This window comes from Puntigrus tetrazona, chromosome 25 (assembly GCF_018831695.1).
Source record: "Puntigrus tetrazona isolate hp1 chromosome 25, ASM1883169v1, whole genome shotgun sequence".
NCBI lineage: Eukaryota > Metazoa > Chordata > Actinopteri > Cypriniformes > Cyprinidae > Puntigrus > Puntigrus tetrazona.
The window spans coordinates 14,784,272-14,807,325 of NC_056723.1; the positions used below are offsets into that span (position 1 = coordinate 14,784,272).

Below are 23,054 nucleotides of genomic sequence, written 5' to 3' on the forward strand. Positions count from 1 at the left end.
CAGAGCCTGTGAAAATGGGTTTCGGTCACAGATTTCTCTTGCTCTGCTTTTAGGATATTTTGAGTTATAACACTATTCGGACAGTAAGGGATTATCATTCAGAATAGTTCTAGAGTCAATTTACTGACTCATCTGACCAAGAATCAGATCCTTTGAGTTAGTCATTTTAAAAAAAGAAATAAGTTATTATATATATCTACTTTGTTTTAAAATTATAGCTGCATATGAAATTATAACAAGCACTATTAACAATAGAACTTCCAAAAAACTGTTTATTATTGGCAGGCACATTTCACTTTATGTATTTATTCTAATCAGTTTATGCATTTTCAAACGCAGGAATGCAGGAATCAAACCTGTGACCTTGAGGTTACTGATGCGACATTTTAACTACAAAAATGGCTAATAATTGCCTTTGTGGCTTTAAATTAATGTATCAGAGCGTGCAATATCCGACACTGTCAGTGACCACATGGTGATTGGAAGAACTTCTAAACTATTCGGAAGAACAGATTTGTGGAAAAAAGTTGGACTTCCCATCACAACCTAATCCTTTACTTTATCTTTAATATGTTTCGCTGCAATACAGGCACCTATAGAATCGTATATCTCATCTGTTTCCTTCTTTTCGTTTTACTTTCCCTTCGGGTCATGCAGGGGTGACCGCCACAACTGCCGGCACACCTCGCTCTGCGTAAACGTCAGAGTCGCTCACAATCATACCAGACATTTATATGTTTTCTTTTTCCGCCTCTTCTTTGCGTTTTGGAACTGATATCAACGGACTATCTAAAAGCCACATGGCTCATCTGCGTTTGGCCGAGGACACAGATGAACAAACCCTTTATCCCTCCCTAGCTCTGTTTATGGAGTCGCTTCCAATCTTTGATACGCTTGAGACTACGAGATAAAAGCGATGGAGAGGATGCCAAGTCCATGTGTCTGTGATGTGCGCTTAAGCTCAGTCTCCTGCAGATTGGCTATTCTTTGAAAAGAGGAGACAGATAGGCAATTGCCTTAATTTCCCTGATAAGACAATGAATCACTGGAATTTGTCAGAGATAATTGAGTGCTGTTCTGGTATGCTCCTCGCTGGAGTTAAGTGGAAATCCTGGTCACACCCCCCTCAAATCTTTTGCAGATGTAGAATCGCTATTATAAAAGCTGTCTAAGTGTGTCTTTTCGAATGCCTCATGGTTTGGTGGAATAACTCAATTGCTTTAAATGTGCGCAAAATTTTCATGTGGATTCAGATGAGGTTTATGGTTGATCTGGAATTTGAACTCTGGCATTTGACACAATCTCAAAACGTGATATGCAGGCCTCCTGAGCATTGCTTGTGAAATTAAAAAAGTTGGCGAGGTCATTTTCATTACATTTTAGCATTATTGTATTGACCTAAAACCGGCCCAACATTAAGTAAACCAATGGAGAGTAAAAGCGGGAAACCTGTTTGAAAACAGTAGCTAGATTAAGAATTGCTTGTGCTACCTAATTTCTTTCATGGCTGTCATGATAGTAAGAGTAATATGCTAGTCAAAAATCTGGAAATCATTAATTTTGCAGTTCACTTGGAAGTGCATATAGCCTGCCGTTTAAAGATTTGGGGTCAGTAAGATTTGATTTTGAATAAACAGTCTTACAAAGGCTTACAAAGGTTATTTGATTAAAAACACAGTAAAAGCAGTAATGTTGTGAAATGTTTTTACAATTCAACACAGCTGTTTTCTGTTTCAATATATTTTAAAATCACATTTATTTTGTGATGAAAAGTTGAACTTTCAACATGATTATTCCAGTCTTTAGTGTCATATGATCCGTCGTAAATCCTTCTAATTTGCTGCTCAAGGAACATTTCTCATTATCAATTTTGACACAGTTGTCCTGATTGCTATTTTTGTGGAAACCATGATACTTCTTTTCAGGAATTTCTGATGAATTGTAAGTTCAAAAATCAGCATTTATGTGATATGTATATACTATATATGTATATAATTCCATTGCATGATTCTTGTGCTGTCTACAACGCACCCAGTGATGTATTTATAAAGACATTTCCTCACCTTGGCCAAGCTTCTAGTCACACAATAGCCGTTAATTGACGAGTAAACGTAGAGGGTCATTGATGTATTTGCATGACGTCAAGAAGTTGCAGACGTTCAAAACAAGTGGTTTTGGGAGCCTATTAGATGCTCTTTTTGGACTCAGGAGGGAGTTTTAAGTTCCGAACGTTACCGTGTATTTTCCTACACCAGGCTTTTTTCACCGAAAAGATCAAGAAAGATTTGTTTCCTCGTGAGGTGACCTCATAAGTCGTTGTTTCTCTTTTGTTAATCATACAGTTGTTCATAGGGAAACCCTCCAAAGACCCAGCAATCTCCCCGGACCAACATCACAAAAGACATCTTGCTCCCAGACGCCGACAGCTGTTTCTTTTTCTTCCGCCACACAACCTTTATTCATTCCGTCCATGTATCCGATTTGTTTGCAATATAATCTAAAAGGAAGAAAACTCCTGAGGAAGTGGTGTGAGAGCTAGCTACTTTCCCTCAAGAGGGGCTATTATTCTTTAACAGTGTTTAGAGTGTAAGGCCTCTGTTGTTTTTCATTACGAAAGGAATCACCTTGGCTTTGCCAAGGATCTTGATCAAAACCAGCCGCTTATGACTTTTAATTGAAGCAAGCTGGACCTCCGTGTAGAGCTCAATACACATAATGTGACAAGTTAGCCCATCTCTTTAACAGCATTTCTTGAAAACAAAGCAGAAAGAAAAACACATCGAATGCCTTTTCTATTAAGGCAATCTGTATTTGTCGTAATTCAGCGTCTAGATTATAATCAGGGAAACATAAATCCAGTTTGGCATTTGCCACATCTCAGGGGCAGCTTTGTGCACTTTTTTTGCATTCGTTATTGACGTGTTGCAATTTTTTTGGAGCTCCCTCAGGTCAGCTCTAGCTAGAACGAATCTAAACGCAGTCTAGGTATAAAGTCCGGGCAAATTAAAATCACATTTACAGTTATTTTTCCCACATTCTCCTGATTCAGAAATGTTTCTCCTCTGAAAAACATACCAGTAATCTTAAACATCAGATTCACCAACGTACCAATTATATCAGTCGTTCTAGTATCGTTCATTAAAATATTTGCCTTCGTCTCAATTTGTTCGGTTGTTATTTTAAAAAGAAATATCTGAGACATCGTTGATTGACAGATGTTTTCTTATTCATGACCTGAGAAATGACCTGAATTTCCTCATTTTATCTCAGCTGTTGTGGCCCCTTGACACATCATTAAAACTAGTGTGGTATCCAGCACCCATGACCATAACCTTTGACCCCATATATTTTTTCAAGATTTAGGACTTTGTGAACTTTCTGCAGAATTGTGCGTTGGATTTTTTTTATTGATGTGCGGACTGTTTGTCTTGTTCAGAGCAAATTGTTGTTTGCTAAATTTGAAGACTTTTCAAACAATCATCTACACTCACAGGTGACTTTATTAGATACACCTTACTAGTACCGCTTGGACCCCTTTTCCCTTGACATGCGTTCATTCTCCACGGATTGAATGGACCAGTTCGATTTTCTGATTTTAGTCCATATTGACACGATAACATCGTGTGAATCTCCCATTCTACCACATCCCAAAGGTGCTCTATTGGACGGAGATCTTAGAGGTCATTCGAGTTTAGTGAACTCGTTCTAGAAGTTCACGACACCAACTGTGTGGTTGTGTTTAAGGGGTCTGAAAGTGCAAACTTGACAGTGGGTTTCAAAGTGAAGTTTTAAACGTAATACTGTAACAATTCAGTGTAAATTGAATAAAAAATGCTGTTTTTTTAAACAATGTGCCAAACTGCTGCCCTGACATCCATAGACTAATACAGCGTTTTATGTCACTTCTGTCTTTGTGTATGAAAAACGCTTATACTTAGTACTTAATACTTAATTACTAATATATAATGTATACGTAAATACACATGCATGTATATATTTTAGGAAAAAATTGGTTATGTTTATATTAAATATATTTATAATATATACTATATGAATATAAATATAGACATGTAAATGATGCTTGTGAGATAATAGTTTATGTAGGCCTATAAATCCAATGTAATTTCAAAAACACCATGAAATCTGTCATATTTCATTCAAAAACTATTGGATGAATGATTTCCGCAACTGACCGTTGGTGAATTTGAGATGAAAATGGTGAAAATGACATTATTCGAGGGGAAAGACAGACTGCTCTTGTGTCCGTTGTTGGGCATTATCTTTACATGACACTCTCACATCTTACTAAATCTGTCCAATAACGATGTAAAGACATGAAAAAACAAATTTTTGGCGAGCATATAATACAGTTTTTGTAAGCATATGATATGCGGTGTCTTGGCATGCATATGATACGTAGTTTTAATGTAATACACACCTACCCCACACGCCTAATCCTTATCACTGTGTATCACATGCACGTCAAATTCAAAACAGTTTGTCAAATAGAAATAGAACTTAATGGAATTTCTACACACATTCCTTAGATTGGTTTGAAGCGTTTTTTGATAGATAGATTGATAAATAAAAATGTAAACTAACCAAAAAAGTACTAAATAGGAATAAAAAAAATAATAAAACTACGGTAAAACTAAAACAGATAAAAAAAAAGTAATAAATAGAAATGACCAAAAACGTATAAGTAAATAATTAAAAAATGTCACAATAAAAACTTTAAAATCACAACAAAAATCAAAATATTAAAACTATACCAGTACATAAAAAATACTAAAATAACACTGAAAATTTCACACCTGGATCTTTATAATTTAATTATATCTTCCATCACTCACGAAAACTTAAAAATAATAATAAATTAGCTCTAGTGTTCACTCTTTTCGCAATTTCAGAGTAAGAAGTGAAGTGACTAGAGCACGATTCACCTTCATTTGTTATTCCTGCCATCCTTTTACTTTATTTGGTAATTCACTCCATCCTATTTTGCATTTCTGCTTTCACTACTCATCCATCAGAAAGCTTGATGTCTTCCAGCATGCTCTGAGTCGAAAACCTCTCCCAGGAAGGTCTTTTTGATGTGCGCTCGCTCGCGTCGCTCTCGGCTTCGAGCTGCGCCGAACAACAGGCGAATGTGGGAGGCAGATGAGCGGCGAACGGTCTTGGCACGTGATCAGTAGAATACACAGAGGGATTCAATATGTCCGCCGGCATTCGCCTTGGATGACTGAGCCGAAGCAGGACGATCAGACGCGGAGGACACGCAGTGCTCGGCTTCTCTCAGAGATGTTCGAGTTTCATCACCCTCCAGAAAGGGAAATGATTCATAACGGTTAAACAGGAATAATTAGCCAAAAAAGAAAGCCGCGAGGCATCTGTAACCCCTGAGCCAATATTATCTTTCATTTCAAGGTCACTCGCTCGCTATCTCTCAATAGCCCGTCGTAAATCTTAGCGTGGAAGTGGCCCCTCCGACACCGAAAGGAAAGACGGCCCGACTCGGGAGGTTTGCGCGAAAGCACCGTCAGGGGGAACACAACTGAGAATCACATCCAGGAAGGCCTTGGCAAAGCTTCAGGCTTAAAAACAAACACAATGTCCCGACGCCCGGTGGATTCGCCAAAGGTTAAAACAATATCGCCAGTGCGATTAATTCAGCCAATCGGCTTTTTCGTCAGCTTGGCTTCGCGGACACGCTTCTTGTCTCTTCTCTACGTGTCGCCGACATAGACCATCACGTCGTTGTTTTCCGCCGACCGCTGTGTTTATTTCGGCCAAAATATTTAGCGACTCTGCCTAATGAGAATCAGTCGCGCAGCCAGCGGCGCTCGAGGGAAGAGTTTGAAGTGGGGCTCCTCTGAAGAAAGGAAATGATAACACACAGCTGGAGACGCGGCCGTAAAGAAACCCCCAGACACCCATCACGGACATTTACCATTCATCACGACAGAAATTTTGCTTTATACATTAGAGCAGTCATAACAACCACAAGTAGACTGAGTAATGCCATCATTCATTCCCTTCGACGCGCTTTCGGTTAGTCTTCGTTCAACTTTTCCACATTCTGCTATTTGTATCTATTAGTTGTAACTGTAAACTGCACAAAAAGGAAAAAGCTCAACAAAAGCTTAGCGTTCTACAAAACGAGCTATTCGTACGGTTGTTAATGTTTTGACAGGCAGACTATTGTTATGTAGCAACGAAGGCATTTACATAATTTAGCAATAACGTAAGAACTTACATAACAACTCATTCATTTCAATTCAACTACAGCTCCCAGCTTGGCCCCACGATTCGCAGACGCACCGCGGCCAGCTGAAACGGCTCTCTGAACTTGTTCTACTGCGTTTACAAACTGCTCAGCACAGCAGGGATCCCAACAGGCCGCCTCAGACCTTTTGGCCTCTTCACCTATTGCGACTTTCTCCCAGTGTGGGCTCATTGAAAACAATAATAGTAAATGTCTGGTAGACATTAACTGGTAGATGACACTTCCACGAACAGGATACGCTTTGGTGCCCCGTGACATTTTTTTTAAGCATTAGAGGTACAAATCCTGCTTGGTATGTTAGAAAAACTATTATCTTGCGCAAGATTAACGTGGCATGAAACGTAGCTAGTTTTAAATGCATTAAATGCCCAATAAAGTTTATTGCGTAGCAACAAAAGAACAAATTCGAATTGCCTCAAATATCGACATATTAAACAGCTAATGGGTGCAAAATTAGCTTTTGTTTATTTTTAAAACTCCTTATTTCTGGTCATTTCCAACACCCATACATGCATATATACACATATGCGCGCCAATATAATTACTTTGTACCAATATAGTTGGCTTTCTTGGCTTCTGCATTCAAACGCATTTCATATTCTCAGATTAGACACTGTTATCTTCTTTAAATAGCTTTAACATGCCAGTAAAGGTTGAATACGTACTCAGAAACACTCATATGTGGTGTAGACACATTTCCAACGCTGAGTCACTGCTCTCCCACCCAATGGCTGCTTACGGACACCCGTATGTAGCCATGCAGCCGCGGTCCGACGCTTGAAATAGATCAAGAAAAGGGCAAATAACTAAAAGGTACATTAGTCAAGTCAGGTTATAATAAAAGAAAATAGCAGTGTTCTATAAAGAGGAGTTATTTATGAGTACTTCAAAATGAGCATAGAAGAAAAATGCGCTGAAGGAAATGAAAATAAACCCCTCTTGCCTTCCAAACGACAACAAAAAGAAAAATATCCCGATAATTTACTAGCTTTAGTGCACTATAACTCATTCTTCGGTACAAGCAGTTCAAACATACATGAACACTGCGATATTTCGGTGAGAATTATTACAACTAGATTTAGCTGCATAATACTTGAGTGTACGCAGCAAATGTGTAATTTATGAAATGTAAAAAAGCAGCACTAAGGGTCTTGGGAAAGCTCTGGAACGGGCCTCCCATTGCAGATGGGCTCTGAAAAAAGCCAGCAGAGACATAATTGCTCGCATTTGTAGTTTTACTGGCCGTTGAGATCCGGCTAATAGTTGAAAATAATATTTATTTGATGTTTAGGCATCATATATACACAGCGCAAGGACGTTCCTTGATTCCAACCGTCACGTCGCGCTTATGACGTCTGTAACCTGCGCACTGCTAAACAGACAGATGCATGCGTAAGAAAAAAACGAAATAAAAGTCAACAATGAGCTAGTCATCTGGGGGACGCATTTCATAGCAGTTTAAAAGGAAAAACGTCTCTAGCGGTTTGATGTGGGGAAGCCCTGTTGGTTAATTGAGAGAGCCAAAAAAAAAAAAAACGCCTTCCAGTGTGTAGCTGGAAAATCCATGACATCATTCCAAACGAGAGACATCGAGCGGGGGAGAGCGAATTGAGAAGGAGCAAAAACAGAGAAGGGTCAAAAATTGGGCCTGATTAGCAATGGTTTCCAGTGAGGCACGCAGCGGGTTTCCCAAATGAAGGGAAACAGTGGTGTGTTTTTGCGTGAGTCTCGTTTTCACCCTCTCGTCCCCCTCCCCGCTGCGTTCCAGGGGCGAGCGGGTTTGTGTCTGAGGTTCACTGTGGTGGCAGCGTGAGCGCTGTGTGATCTCGTCTCACTCGGAGAAGTCTGTGCGTGTTTGTGTGTGTCTGACAGGAGCAGAGGTCACGCTAAGGTTCCGATGAAGTCAGAATGTAATTATGCCTCAATGAACCAAAGGGGAAAGTAATACAAAACAGCTGGATGTTTTTGACTCTGACTCAAGACATATAGATAGGGGTATGAATAGCTCTCTCCCTCTCTGTGTGTCTTTAGCCGCTAGTGAAAAGCAGATTGTTATGATGGGAGTGTCTTTTTTTTTTTGGTTTATGGTGGTGTCTCCTTTATTTAATAACGCAAAAATGCACTCAAGTTTTGCGCCGTTGCATTCCGAAATGTGGACCGCAATTCATAACACGAAAAAACAAAGAAGCGTCGCCTTCTCAAGTACTGCCACAAGGGGCACTATGACAAACATTGTTAGAAACTCACTTCTTCTACTGTTCTATTTCAGGACGACTTTAATAGCGCAGTTAGAAGAAAATCAGTTTTTCCGACATATTTTTTCCTTGAACTTTTTTTTCATACCTGATACAACCGCGAAATCTCTTTTAACTACTTGTGCAAATTACCGGGAACCCTGCCAGTTACCTTTGTCACAGGTAAAATTAACTCATTTGCTGATTTGTGTATTTAATTGCACACAATTATGACATTTTTACAATAATAGCAACTTTTTGATTATATGGTTACGTTTTTTTCTCCGATTAGTTTTTTGATATGCAAAAACTCAAAGAAACATCTTACTTTTTTAAAAAAATAGGCTCATTTTCCAACTCTCTAAAGTTAAACAGTTGAGTTTTACCATTTTCGAATCCTTTTAGTCGATCTCCGGGACTGGTGCTAGCACTTTTAGCTGTAGCTTAGCATAGATCATTGAATCTGATTAGATCATTAGCATATAGCTAAAAATGACAGAGTTTCGATATTTTTATTTCGATTATTTAAAACCTGACTCCTCTTTAGTTACATCATTGTCACACCTTTGGACTGTGTTGTTGTTTTCACGTCCCATGTGTTCGGTGTGCGCTAATTTCAGCTAATTGTGTTCAGCTGTGTCTTGTTAATTCAGTCATTTGCTTTGTGTATTTAAGTCCAGTTTGTTTCAGTTCAGTTTGTCCGATCGTCGTTGTTTAATATGTGTCTACCTGCCTGCCTGCCTGCCTGCTTGCAACTATATTGTTTATTTCGTGTGTAGAAAATGTAAAGACTATTTATGTTATACGCTCGACTAGCGCTCCTTCCCTCAAACCACAGCGTGACAATCATATAGTAATATTAATATTAATATTTTCTAGGCTGGTATGGCTAGGTTCTATTCGAAAATGGTAAAAATAAAATGTATAACTCTAGGGAGTTGGAAAATGGGCCAATTTAAAAAAATAAATAAATAAATAAATAGTTGACTGTTCCTTTAAAATTAGGCTAAGTGATTTCGGAGAGGCTAGCAATAGCAAGATATCTCTCAAAGCAGCGAAGCAATGAGCTGAATGATTTAAAGATGAATTCAATCTCATTCACAGGTGACAAATGGACACTATTGATATAATGCGTTGTGTAATGGTTACACTTTATTTTGATTTAACTAACTATAAGTAACTTTATAACTACATTTCAACTAATTCTCATTAATTTGCAACTACATGTCTACTGAAACTGAGACTGTTTTTGGGGTTAGTAGATTACGTGGATATATGGATGCGAAATAGTCAGTACCCATCAAAATAAAGTGTATTAACGTAAATAATAAAGTGTAGTAAACAAAGATATTACGGGATATTGAAATAAAGTGTTAGCATTAAAATATATTTAAAATAGAATAAATGTTAGTTTTTGTTAACTTTGAACTTTGAATTTTTGGTCTATATTGTTTGCTGTGTATCACAATAATGTGTTGTGTTTTTTGTTCAGCGGAAAGTTGTTTCATGAGATTTTAATTCTCCGCTGTTAATTTTATGCATAATACAGCACAGTGATTGGGTCATAAGAGTTCTCATTAATAATACTAAGAAAAGGAAACTACTTAGAAGACAACTACCACTGCCAATCAATATTGGTTCAATTGGAACTGCAAAAAAAATAAATAAATAACCGCTTAATAATAGAACTGATGAGTGCTTTTGTTGTTTTCACTCATGTGCAACCTGTTCATATATGTTAACATCCTAAAAAAATGTGTTTTGGGGCTTCAGGACACTTTAAATGCAGACATTTAAAAAATGTCTTTAAACTGTTTATGATTGAGAATGTATGCTAAACGGACGTCTCAAAGACGTTCATCAGACGGTTGTTCACAGCAGATGTCGTCCAGATCAAAGGAAGCTTTCCAAAGCGCTCTTCAACAGACATCTTGCAGACGTGTGTGTCATACCCAGGAAATCACCTCGCTGTCACTTGTTTTCATGACGGATTTATTCAACATGCGTAAAAATAAGTTGAAAAACAGGCAAGCTTAAGCAAACATAATATATGAGTGATGCATAGTGAATAAAGTTAACTAGAGTTGTAGAGTGTTTCAAGCTGTCTATTTTCATCATGCCCATAGTCAGGGTTAGGTTTCGGGTTCGTGTTAGGGTTAGCGAAAACTGGACCGTAGTAAAAAAAAATTTTCAATGCAACATTTTATGAATGAGGCCCCTGGTTCTCTTAATGATTAATTTGCTATTTAAAATACTGAGTGAACGTGGCAGACAGTCGCGAGTTGAGACGCGGACATAGCCTCCACCGTGTTGCCAGATCCAGCTGTTATAATCTTGTCTTTTCCACATAATTTGACAATTTAGAAAGTTAATAAAGTGAGACGTCGCAGTTTAGGGTCAGCGATATCTTTGTTTTATATTATTTGCGAAAGATTTGAAATGATTTATTTGTGTTTATTTTTAATTTTATTTGTAGATAAAGCAATATCTCGTATTCAAAAATGGATAGGTCACAGCTGACAAGATACCACATTGCACATTTGGTAAGGCAAATGCAAACAATTTTATGATATTATCTGGAATGTTATTATTGATCCAGAACAGTAGCACTTAACACTAGCGCACCGATCTGTAGAACAAATAGGTTACTATTTCATTCAGTATAGTAATTACATTTTCACAAACTCATGCTAAAATATTCATATGAGCACTAGACAAAGTTTTCATCGATATGGCAATGGTTATTAATAAAAACTACAAGAGTAATATGCAGTGTCGCATGAACAATAAAGAGCTGATTAAATTATCACAGTGGAAAATCGTCTCTTTTAAAGTGTTTAGTGTATTATAATGAGTTATATTTGTAGTTATTATAGCTCAACCCCACAATAAAGGCTGAGATTGGGCTATCGACAGAAAAGTGGGCGAACCGTTAACTTTTTGAGTAAACTGAACTTGCATGCAGCATAGTAAATCTGCTGGAGCATTGTGGAGAATGACGGCATTTTGCTTATTTCGGTTATTTTCCTGACTGATCTAATTAAAAAGGAAAACAAAAACTGTGTGACAAGAATAAATGATGCCAGTTTTTGCTACGCTCTTAAAGGGATAGTTCACCCAAAGATTCAGTCATTAATTACCGACCTTCATGTTGTTTCAAACAAATGAAGATTTTTTTGCGCATTCTGAGAGCTCTCCGACCCCTCCATTGGCGACAATGTAATTAACACTTAATAAGAAGACTTGGTAAAATAATGCATGTGACATCAGGTGTTCAACCGTAAAAGTTATGAAGCTACCGGAAAAATTTTTGTTCGTACGACAAGATTAGCGGCATGCTTATGTTTTATGATTTGCGCTCATGGATCAGTTTCCACATTACGTTGATAAATGAGGCCTATTGCGTAACCCAACACGAATCAAATCGCGATTAATTTTTTCTATATTTCAAGCCTAGTCCCCATTTTAGGCAGCAACAAATTCTCCGTGAAAGATTTCAAGTTGAATAAACGTTTATGAAACGGTGCACTCAGAGATTAACTACAACTATCCATTTCATGCGAAAGTATGAAAGCATATTTCAAACCTCTGCTTGTTACCGCTACAGCGTAGACGGCGAATAAATTTAACAGGACATGGTCTGAACACCAGGTGGTTTTACTCAGGTGATCTTGCGTCTGAGCTTCCCTTAAAAAAAGTAAAAAGTGTGGGTTTTAAAACGAAGAGGGCAAAACGACGTCGCTTTCCAAGAAACCCAACTCATCATCATCTCCCAATCTGTCTCTTTCAGACATGTTTTCCAGCCCTTGACATCCACAGATACCGTATCCACCAACAGTAGCAGTGCAGTAGGTTGTGGGAAACCGCACAGGGAGTGCCTGGCCGTGGAGGGATGGAGAACAGAGTGATATGGATAAGCGGTTAGTGAGAGGGGGGGGCGGGGAGGGGGTTAGGCACAGTACACTATTTGTTCCAGATAAAGGGGTCCAGTTACCCACATATCAGGAAATATGGAGAATAGGAAACATATTGCAAAGAGCATGATCAAACGGCACACTTGGAAGGGCAACAGTCATTCCAAACCCCTACTTTAAAAATGGCTTGAAAAAAAGAAGGACAAATCATCCACATATTTTGCGAACATTTGTAGGCTTTTTTTTCCAGCCAGCACAGGGTGTTTTTTTTACTTATAAATGATCTATTATGAATGGTAGGAATCATGAATGAAATGTTTAAATATCAGATTGATACACACATCTGTGTATGTTTATAATAAATATACAGATATTATACACTTATTATGTAAACTGTATTTTTATTTTAATGCAATGCAATTACTTATACACACTTTCTGAGGTGTTTTTAAGTTGATAACTATAAGGTTTACACTATATTAAATATGTTTTTTTAAATATATAATTATATTGTTATAAGTCTTTGTTCTTTATTGCGATGCCAGGACAGTGGTATCACCTTGTGTCTGAATACAGATTTTTAAAACGTGCACCATATAAGAAATTAATTCACATCATAGCATAAACAACATTTATTTTCATGTATTTTTGACACATTACTTCTATACTGAAGAAGACCTTAAACGGTATCAGATCAAGGCTGAAGCAATAACTCTTTGGAGTTTAATGCCAGAACATGGTGATCCGGGAACTGAACGATCCTATTGGTACCATTATAAAAGACAGTTAACCCAAGATTGCTCTGGGGAACGTGGTACAATGTCTCTCCCTGCAGTGAGTTCTCTGTAATGTATATAAACATCTCATATACACTACACTCTTCCAATGCCTCATAATGGGTACATTCAAAATTGATTGCTGGCCTGCTCCACCTGAGTTTCAACAAGCTACTTTTGTTTGTGTTCAAACAGAAGTCAATTATGCCTCCACTGTATAATTATGGTAAAACTTGGGACACCTACCCTCAGCCAACAGGGCATGGAAATCTTTGGTAAACCTTTAATTCACGTCTCTGACGAAGACACATTATACACAATGCCGAAATCAAGGTTTTGGAAAAGTACTTCAAACACGCTGAAGCATTGTAATGTCAGGAAAATAATTCTGTGGTCATCTTGGTATTTTTATAAGGCTTTTGGACTGAAGTTAGCAGATTGTCTAAATGCTGACGCTGCTTTAATGTGGCATGAGTTTGGAAACCCGTGGAACTCCTCCTATCAAGAGAGAGGAATAAAGTTTTCTTTTGTCTATTAATTCATGCTCAAAGATTCAATGCAACTTAAATACAAATGAAATAACAACGCTGTTGAGCAAACCGTTTAGATAAAATAATTATACATTACAATTAATTAATTGGCATTTTTTGTAAACAATCGAGAGACCTGTTAATTCAGGAAAAGTCAAAGTCTTCCCTATCGACTCTTTTCGACTTCGCCCATTGCGGGTCTCATCACCTCCGAACTGTTTCCAGCTCTCCTGAAGTTAAGATGAGGATAAGAACCCCCTCAGGCGATCTCACAGAATGGACGTCTCCTAAATCCCACCAGCTGCTGCCTTGCTGTAAACTTCCGACAATGTATTTTCAAAGATGGATCCATGTAAGGTCATCGGTGTAGATGCTCTGTTTTGTGTCCCAATGGCAACTATCCAAACATGGAGCTCAATCCTCGACAAACATTCCACCATGAGACAATAAGTATCAGCATGTATAAACCAAATACACAGTATTTTATTAATACCTCTGTAAAAATAGACACCATACATAGTATTGGGTTTATTGAAAACCGAAGGAAGAATTTCACAGACATCCGGAAAGGAATTCCAGTCATTCTAATTCAGTCCCATGTTCTTTAAATTGAATGCATCACTTCTTTCAAGCCATTTGAAGTTTCCTGAAAAACTATTACAGACATAGCAACAGCGGCTTAACCAATGGCTCAAATTTGGTAGTGTGGCGTTCTGGTTTTCCGATCAATGGCAGAGGTTGAGCGTGTTTGGGAAACAGTTACTTTTACAGTTTGATTGTTTTTTCAGTAATTTCGATCCACCGAGTTATGCAGTCACATGTATTTTAAAGAAGGAATTGTTTGAAGTCGGAAAGCTTGGTCAGAACGCATCATGCAACCTTTTGGGATTGACCTATTTTTACTTTGTGCCTGGCAGTGAGTCTAGAAAGCAAAAGCAACGCGTTGGATATCATCGTGTGACCTTAAACTTTGGCAGATTGTCTCTGAACTTCTGAGCTTTTGGGATTTCTTAACAATATGTCAAACATCAGCAGGATGAAGAACTTGATAGATGACATTTCTCTGTTTTCTCATAAAGCTGCAAAGCCAGGGTGAGTTGCGCCTGTGAGGTCAACAATCTGTTTAGTTTCTGCCAAAAACAAAGATGTCTGACTGAAGCTGTTGCTCTTTGAGCGTGGGTTTGTTTGAAGAAAGACAGCCTTGAGGGTTTTTTTTTTTTTCTAGGAATTCCAGAGGGGATTTCTAGGAATTCTGGTCGTGGTAAATGTGCCGTCCGTCGGAGGGAGTTTGAAGACTTTGTGTCATTAAAATGTAAAAAGACATATATTTCCGTGGTTTTTGCCAAAATATATATATCACACTAACCTCAAAAAACCAAAGGGGAACGCTGGCTAGAACAGACAGTTTATTCTAAAACAATGTTTTTTTTTTCTTTTTCCTTTTTTTATGAGCATCAAAGCAAAATCTATATGGAAAAAGGCAATGTAAAATAAAATTTGCGAAGATTTGGTTTTTGTACTACAATTTTTGGGGGTTTAACGAAATTCCCTGCGTATTTTGAACGCAATAAAACAGCGCCTTCTGAGCTTGAAAATCCTGTCAACCCTTTAAAAAGTTCAATTGCCCTCTGCTGAGCTCCTTTTACATCAGTTTTTCCTCAGCGCGATACAAAAAAGGCTTGTTGCCAGTAAACAGCACACATGAATCATTTACCTCCATTTGTAATGCATGATCTGGAAGCTACGGCAGGAGATGCTGGTAGAAATTTGTACGAGTGATTTTTATATTCACAGTAAAGTTATGCTCCACGTGGAGAAAAGCAAACCCATTTGCCACTTCACAATTATATGACTTCACATTTAATGGTGTGCAAAACATTGCCGTGCAGGAAGTACTATTTTACATTGTTTTTGCTCCCATTAAATGTTTAATGTTCTTGTAAAAGTAGAGGGAGAGGGGTTTAAAAGCACTCTCCAATCTGCTTACAAGGGAAAGCTGAATCATCTGACTCCAACCTGAGTCCACATATGACACGTAGATTTAGCACGAGTGTAAAATGTGACACGTGAACAGAAAAGATGACTGCAAGCCTACGAACTGACAGCCAGAGAGACCTAGTAAAAAATCTATCTGTATAGCTGTCTTTTAAAGGTGCATCATGTTTACACATTTACTGTTGTTTGGCACACAGATTTTGCATCAGGTTCAAGACGGTCAAGCGAATTTGCTGTTTTGACCAATTTATTAAAATTTGTCACGTTGACCAACAGAAAGTTGCTTGGTTTGAAAGCGACTTCACCGCGGGATGTGCTCTGAAATATCGACAATTCCCTCCCTCATAAATTTCTAAAATGGTTTAAATCTCACTCACACACAAACAAGCAAAAAATACTACAAATTTCTACCAGTATCTCCAGCCATGGCGTATTATCCAATTGCTGTTGTTTGTGAAATTTTGTATACGAAAACTGGTCTTTTTTTTTTTTAAAAAGTGAAATGGAAACTCATAGGTGACTAATTGGGAACACTGTATATAGTCACACTAGCCGCGTTTCCATTACCCTTCAAATTGCGCAAAAATTCGCGGTTGAAATGAAAACACGGTTAATGCTACCTAAGCTACTCCAATGAATCGCCCACGATACTGAATGAGATATCGCGTAGTTTGTCTACAGCTCTGTGCGTTTACTGGCGCTCCATCTGAAACCAGTTGATAGAGATTTACCGCTAATTTTACCGAAACTTTACTGTAGTATAATACTGTACTATAAAATCGATCAATATATATCACCCAGCCCTACAACACCACGCACATTTCTGCAGTGTCTCTTTGTGCCGCTTCTGTAACGATACACGCATACACCTCCTTTAATATAAATATATGCAAAATCCGTCAAATCTCACCAAAGTCAAATACTATTTGTATAATAAAGCAGTCATAAATCATGAGTGCCGCTGTAACGCAGATCATTCCCAGCCTCCACGTATCCTCAGCGGAGGTGAAGGTAAATAGTTTCAGAGACTAGGAAAACAACTTTCAGTCAAAACAGATGGGTTTGATGTCTGAATGAAGACATCATGAGGACGAAAAAGAAAAACATTTTAATTACAAATAGATTGGCTGCTATGATGTTGTTGTGTGGTCTTTTTGTAAACACCAAAGATTTGCTTTGAGACTAGATGGAGCTGTTCCCTTTGTCTGCCCTCCAAAAAACAGAATTACACAGGACCAGGCCAATGTTTGTACAGAACACCAAACTCAGGACACCCCCAGGGGCAGAAAATGTTTGGTCACATGCCTTGTTCTGGCCTTAGATTAGCGTAGCTAACGTTGTTTTTCCTTTTCTTGTTACTAAGTCCAAAAGTCAAGGATTCACTTACAATAACATTAAATAATAGGCCGCTGTTTTTGATCTCCCCAAAACAGAAAAAAAGTCTCATTGTCTGACAATAACAGCTTGAAGCATATTTACAGAATGGGAAGAAGGCCAGTTGAAATTTTATCTGCATAAAATTTTTTAAAGATTACCATCTTCTTTGTAAATGCACATAATGCCATAAAAGTGCATTCTGATGATCCTGTGTGTACTTTTTATATCATTAAATTGTGGTGTAGAGCTCACCATCTTGACTTTTCAACCCCTAGAAAGCCTCAAAACAAACATCCTCTCTGTTTACAACCCAGTGAAGACCTGCTGTTGGTGTATTTTCACAGTCAAGCTGAAAAATATTAGTTGTTTGGAGAGTATTTACTCTTAAAAAATGAAATACTGATATCATACTGCAACAAAATAAACATGGAGACACCATAAATATATAGACACATTTGTATGCATTCAAAGCATGGTTTTGTCATGACAACTCTCGGAGGGATCAGCTTGGTAATGTACATTGCAGTGTTAAAGTGTTTGGTCTTGGTGGAATAGATCTGCTAGGCTGCTGCTATGGCAGAGCAATTAGTGAGATTTGCTAATGCCAATACATCCACAACATGCTGCTGCGCATGCAACATGAAATAATATGAAATAACCTCCCGCAAAGGAGAAGATACAGAAATGAATGATACAAGGCAATATGTGCATGTCATAAAAGCATTCTGATCTGTGGTGAAATTACGTGACTCCGCCGAACTCACAAGTGCTCTTCTTTATAAGCGTTTGAGTGTGTGGATAAAAACAAGAGTAGAGCATGTGGTTTGATAATTGTCATTAATATTACAATATTCCCTAATTGTATAGAGCCATTAGGATCGAATAAAAGAGCATGCTTTTGATGCTGTACGCAGCTGAAATCGACTGCACGAAACGTCAACCTTAGATTTAAACAAACGTGACCGAGATTGCGTCGCTGAATTTAGCGAACCCGGTTGAAATGCACACGCGAGAATGCTTATTTTATTTAACCTGTTTTCATGTCAGTTACTATCGGCGTGTTCTTAGAGTGATTACATGCTCTAGACTGAGTTTACTCCAGCTGTATAAACACAGATGCTAAATGCTGTTGCTAATATGCTTAATATTATGCTCCTGCATATGATGCAAACTGCTAAAATTACACTTTTTTAACCTTGTTTATGGTTGCTTCAATTTTTAACTGAATGAGGAAGACCACAGAATATACACAGTGATATGAATTAATAGAGCATTAACTTATCTTAGATGTTGTTTCTGAAGTGCAACGCTACTGCTACGGCGAACACTAGCCAAGTATGTGAACATTGAGCAGAGAGCTCATTGGCTAGCAATTCAGGAGAGAGCCAATCAGCTATGACATGTAATAATGTTATCATTGTCATATTGAGTTCTATGTCACCACCTAGAGTTTCCTGTCAGAACTTTGTATTTCACCAAACATACTCAATAGATTCCAATGGACATCAATGTATTTTTTCACTGTGTGGGCAAAAACATTTGCTACCATAGTTTTGCGTTCTTCAACAAAGGTGATATAGGTTCAAAAGGGCATGAGGGTGACATTGAGACATTGTTGAGATCTTTTCAAACTTCTGGTTGGTGGTGGTTTATTCCCAGGGTAACTTCATTCAGCGATTCACTCAAAATTTAGTCACAATTGACTATAAAAGAACCAGTTCTCATTTGTTTTTCTTCTATTGATGAAATTGGTTTTACTCTAAGAAAATCTCCTTTTGAATTTGTTTTTGCATACATTTCTTTAATGGCGTTACATTATTTCACCTCTCCGAGATTAGTATGGCTCCCATAGGCCTAGCAGACCATCTGTTTTAAGGTGCCGAGCTAGAAAGATGAGTCCGCAGTGTGTCGTCCAAGCCTGACATCTCACTTCGTGTGTGGAGAGGACAATAAATGCAATGGTTTTCATGGAAAGCGAGACGGTTCTACATACGAAAAGCCTATTCAATCCAACGACAACAGAACTGACGCTAACTCCTGGGCACCGTTCGTCTACACCAGGGACTGCATGGCTTCTCACACAACAAAGTGCCAGCTGAACTAACATAACCTGGATTCAATTCTACTGCAACCATTTCCCATCCAGTATCCACTGTGCGCAATTAGTACTGAGGCGTTTCGCCCTGGCCAAGAATTGTGATTTTGTTCCCCCCCTTTATTTTTTTAACCATACCAAACCCTGCAGCCGCCAAAAAAACAGTCCAATTATATGGAACAATTCATCAAGTTGCAAGCACAAGTCTTGGAACGGCGACAGCTACAGAAAAACAAAAAATGTGCTTCTAACAGTAAGGGAAAATCTGTCTTTACAATCCCTAGGCTTCTCACTGCCAACTTTGTGCTGGCTGTTGGGTAAAGCGGAAATGAAAGCGTGCTAGATTCTACCCCCTGGAGAATAACTCTAACCCTGCAAAGCGCAAATCAAACATACAATCGACGTCACAGGAAACCATTTTGAAGCCTAAAACCTCCCAATGGAAGATCCATTTGAGTGCCGCGGGTATGTGCGAGCCCCTACGCCTCCCTCTTTCAAGGCTTCAGCCGCAAAATAACCCAAACCATACCACACCGCCAGTGCTCTGAGGACAGGACGCCTTTCTCTTTCCCTAGCTCCCTCCCTATCGCAGTCGTTTTTTCTCGCCATCCCATCTCTCATTCTTGTACTCACTTCATCCAACACACGCAAAACTCTTCTTCTCCCACTCTCTTTTGTCTGCTGCTTATCAACAAACACATGATTGTTTTAAACAAAAAGGCAATTGTGGATCAAGTTTATGCAGACTAGAAATTGAGGAATGGCAGCTCTTGATTAGAAGCACCAATTTGAATCAAGAGGTCTTTTTTCAAGACTCCCCTGCCCACAAACCAGGAATTCTGGAGTCAGTAATGATCTGTATCGTATTGTGTTTAATTATCCAGGATCTGTGTGAGGCCTGATGCCAAACCCTTGAGCTTTTGCCTTAGAGGACCACATGACCCCCATGCCTCCTCTTCCAGGCTGCTTGACATCTGAAAGATGGGTTGAAAGGTCAGACCCCAAGCAATCAAAGAAGTTTGTTTTGGCCCTCCTTTACTGACCTCCCCCCCCCATCCCACTGGTTGGGGAAAGGCCTTGCCATCACCTCACATGCCTCCCTAAGAAACAAATGTGTCCTTAAAGATCATGGTGGGTTGAGGCCACACATTTGGATTGATCTAGTGTCGGCGCCGATCTTTGCCACTGAGCTAAAGGATGTAGACGCAAATGAGAAGCGAGACACATCACAAGGTTTCCCTCTGAGTTAAAGGTTGGCTGAGGTTTCCAAAAATGCACAATTAATACACCGTGCCTACAAAAACACATGGAATTCTCTTGAGGGGGTTTGCATTCCAATCACCTATTGGTCTCGCTTGACTGAGATCAGAGGTGTGTGTGTGTGTGTGTGTGTGTGTTCTTTCAGTGATTAACAATGCAGTGCTGCCTAAACTATTCCCAGCAATCTGTTTGAGTAAGGCCAAGGGGGGCATCACATAACCATTAAATAAAAAACCACAGCATTCTCAGACGTTTAAGAATCTCTAAAAGAAATCCTGAAACATTTATTGTATTTCCCTCCCGATATCACTTAATCAGGCTCTAATATTTGAAATTGTGCAATTCAATTATCCTTTCAGGTTCCCCAACTTGCCATACTCTGCAGACACTGCAGTTTAGGTGGGATGTTGAGGTTCTTGGTTCAAAACCTAGAAGAATCATTAACATTTGGCATAACCTTGGAAAAGGAGAACCTACAGCAGTACAACCAATCAGTGCAAGAAAAATGAACTCTGTCTAAATGAATCTCATCTGTATGAGTCTACTGATTATGTATTTTAAAGGAGAAGATTGGGTGGCCACATACTGTCGAGACTAAAACCCTAGTCTAATACCCTTTTCTGTCACATTCAGAGCATCAAAACAGCCTACACCTCCTGTTCTTTGGGTTTCATTATGATTATTAGCTTGTTTAAAATGTAAATGTGTTTCTTGAACAGCTGCTTTGGACAAAGACCACCCAGTGGGTATAAGGCATTGTTGATTGCAGATAAGCAGTAATGGGGTGCCGGGGGAACTTATTTACCCCTCTAAGGCGCACCACTACACAGGAGACTTGCAAAAACATCACTGGTAAAAATAAAATAAAATAGTGTGCTCATTTGGGTGTAATAACGTGTGTCAAGATGAAATCGATCTGGTGTAAGAAATGCGAACGTGCCGGATCAGACATTTTTTTTCTGTGTTGAAACTTGCAACAAATACACAGCAGTTCTGAGATTTAACTGATAGTTAATGTTTGGGATCTGCTAGCTCTGGTTGGAAGGCTTTTTCCAAGAAATAAATCAATGCAGGATGTCTCACATCAACTGGCCACGTACGCACTGCCATTTAATTAGCACTTTGTAATTATATTGCTTATTCAAGAGCTCCATTTTTTTTAACTGAAGGGCCGGCCTACTGATCAACCAAATTTAGATTAAACTTAAATACCACCAGACTGAACAAGATATTACTCACACTAATGCCATTCCAAACCTACCGTGGAAAACAAATAACAAATAGACAGTCTGAATAACAGAATAACAGTCTTTTTCATGCAGTTACATGGGGCATCACAAACGTTAAACACAAAAGCACTATAAAAGTATCATAAGAATATGACTTATGAGCTACAAGCCTTCTGAAGTCATACCATAACTTTGTGCCATTATACACTGATAATTCTTTTAAGAACTATTAGTAGAATTTTCGAAAATGAGTGAACCATTTTGTGAAACTGATCAACCAATTCATTCAAAATATGTAACATCACTTTGCATGAAATATTTTAAGTAGATGTGGCATTATAGGAAGTATCATCTGGCTTTATGGCGAAACTGAATATCAACCATTTCCCAAAATCTTGATTATTTTCTCTACTTTGTAAATGTAAAAAACAGCATCATCTTTAGGTTTGGATAAATGGAAGAAAAAAAAAAAAACAGGTGCTGAAAAAACACAGCTGGTTGTTGTCACAAATCTTAAGGTCCTTTAATTTACAATTATGTTTTTATTTTGATTCTTAAACAACATTGCACCTGATGTTATTCTACCAAAAAACTGCTATTGCTAACTGCTACCGATGTCTGTCTGACAAGCCAACTGTTTACACCAGATACTCTTCATAAGAGGGAAGTTCCTTTACTATGTTTATTTGTAAACTATGGTATATTAATAGTTTGGAACAGTGGACATAATCTAAGCTCAACCCCCTACACATCTCCTTTAAATACAGCTGTGCATATGGGAACTTCAACAGAGCTTCCTGCTGGGCTAAAAACACTGCTGTTTGTGCACTAGGCCAAGACAGAAAATGTGGGGTGACAGAGTGCATTGGCTGAGCTCAAATGAACCAACAGCAACCTGGGGGTGTCAGGAATGTCTATGGCTCCTGTCCAACACTCCCGCTCACTATGGGCCTGCTCTAGTTGTCTTAGAGAACATCTTTCAGAGACACTAAAATGCGTAGTGCGTGCAAAGTTTTTTTTTTTTTTCACAAGAATTGTTTCACAGCTATTTATAGGAAGGGTATTTATCGGCCCATCATTTTCTGGAGACGGCACCATGCCCTGGAACTAAAGGAGCATCAGTATACATTTGCTGGAGTTCCAAAAGCTTCATGATCGATGCTGAAATGAATGTTGCCAGCAAGAAATTCTGCTGGGTTTAAAGTTGCAGAGAGATTCTGTTTATTTTAAAGACCCAGATGTGTCTCTCCAAAGCCTAAGTATCACTGAAAAACAGCCACATCCATGAGTCAAGAATGACAACATATTTTACTATCAGGGGACAGAGCCCCCATAACAGTATGAAACAGCAGACCACA

General features: G+C 38.5%; 1 long non-coding RNA gene across 1 annotated transcript in view; it reads left to right on the top strand.

Annotated features, from left to right (window-relative positions):
* LOC122330915 overlaps positions 1-23,054 on the top strand; it is a 55,871-nt gene that overhangs the window by 18,151 nt on the left and 14,666 nt on the right. Inside the window, exon 4 of the long non-coding RNA XR_006248098.1 lies at positions 12,311-12,440. This is a non-coding gene — a long non-coding RNA (uncharacterized LOC122330915). The remainder of the gene's footprint in view (positions 1-12,310; positions 12,441-23,054) is intronic.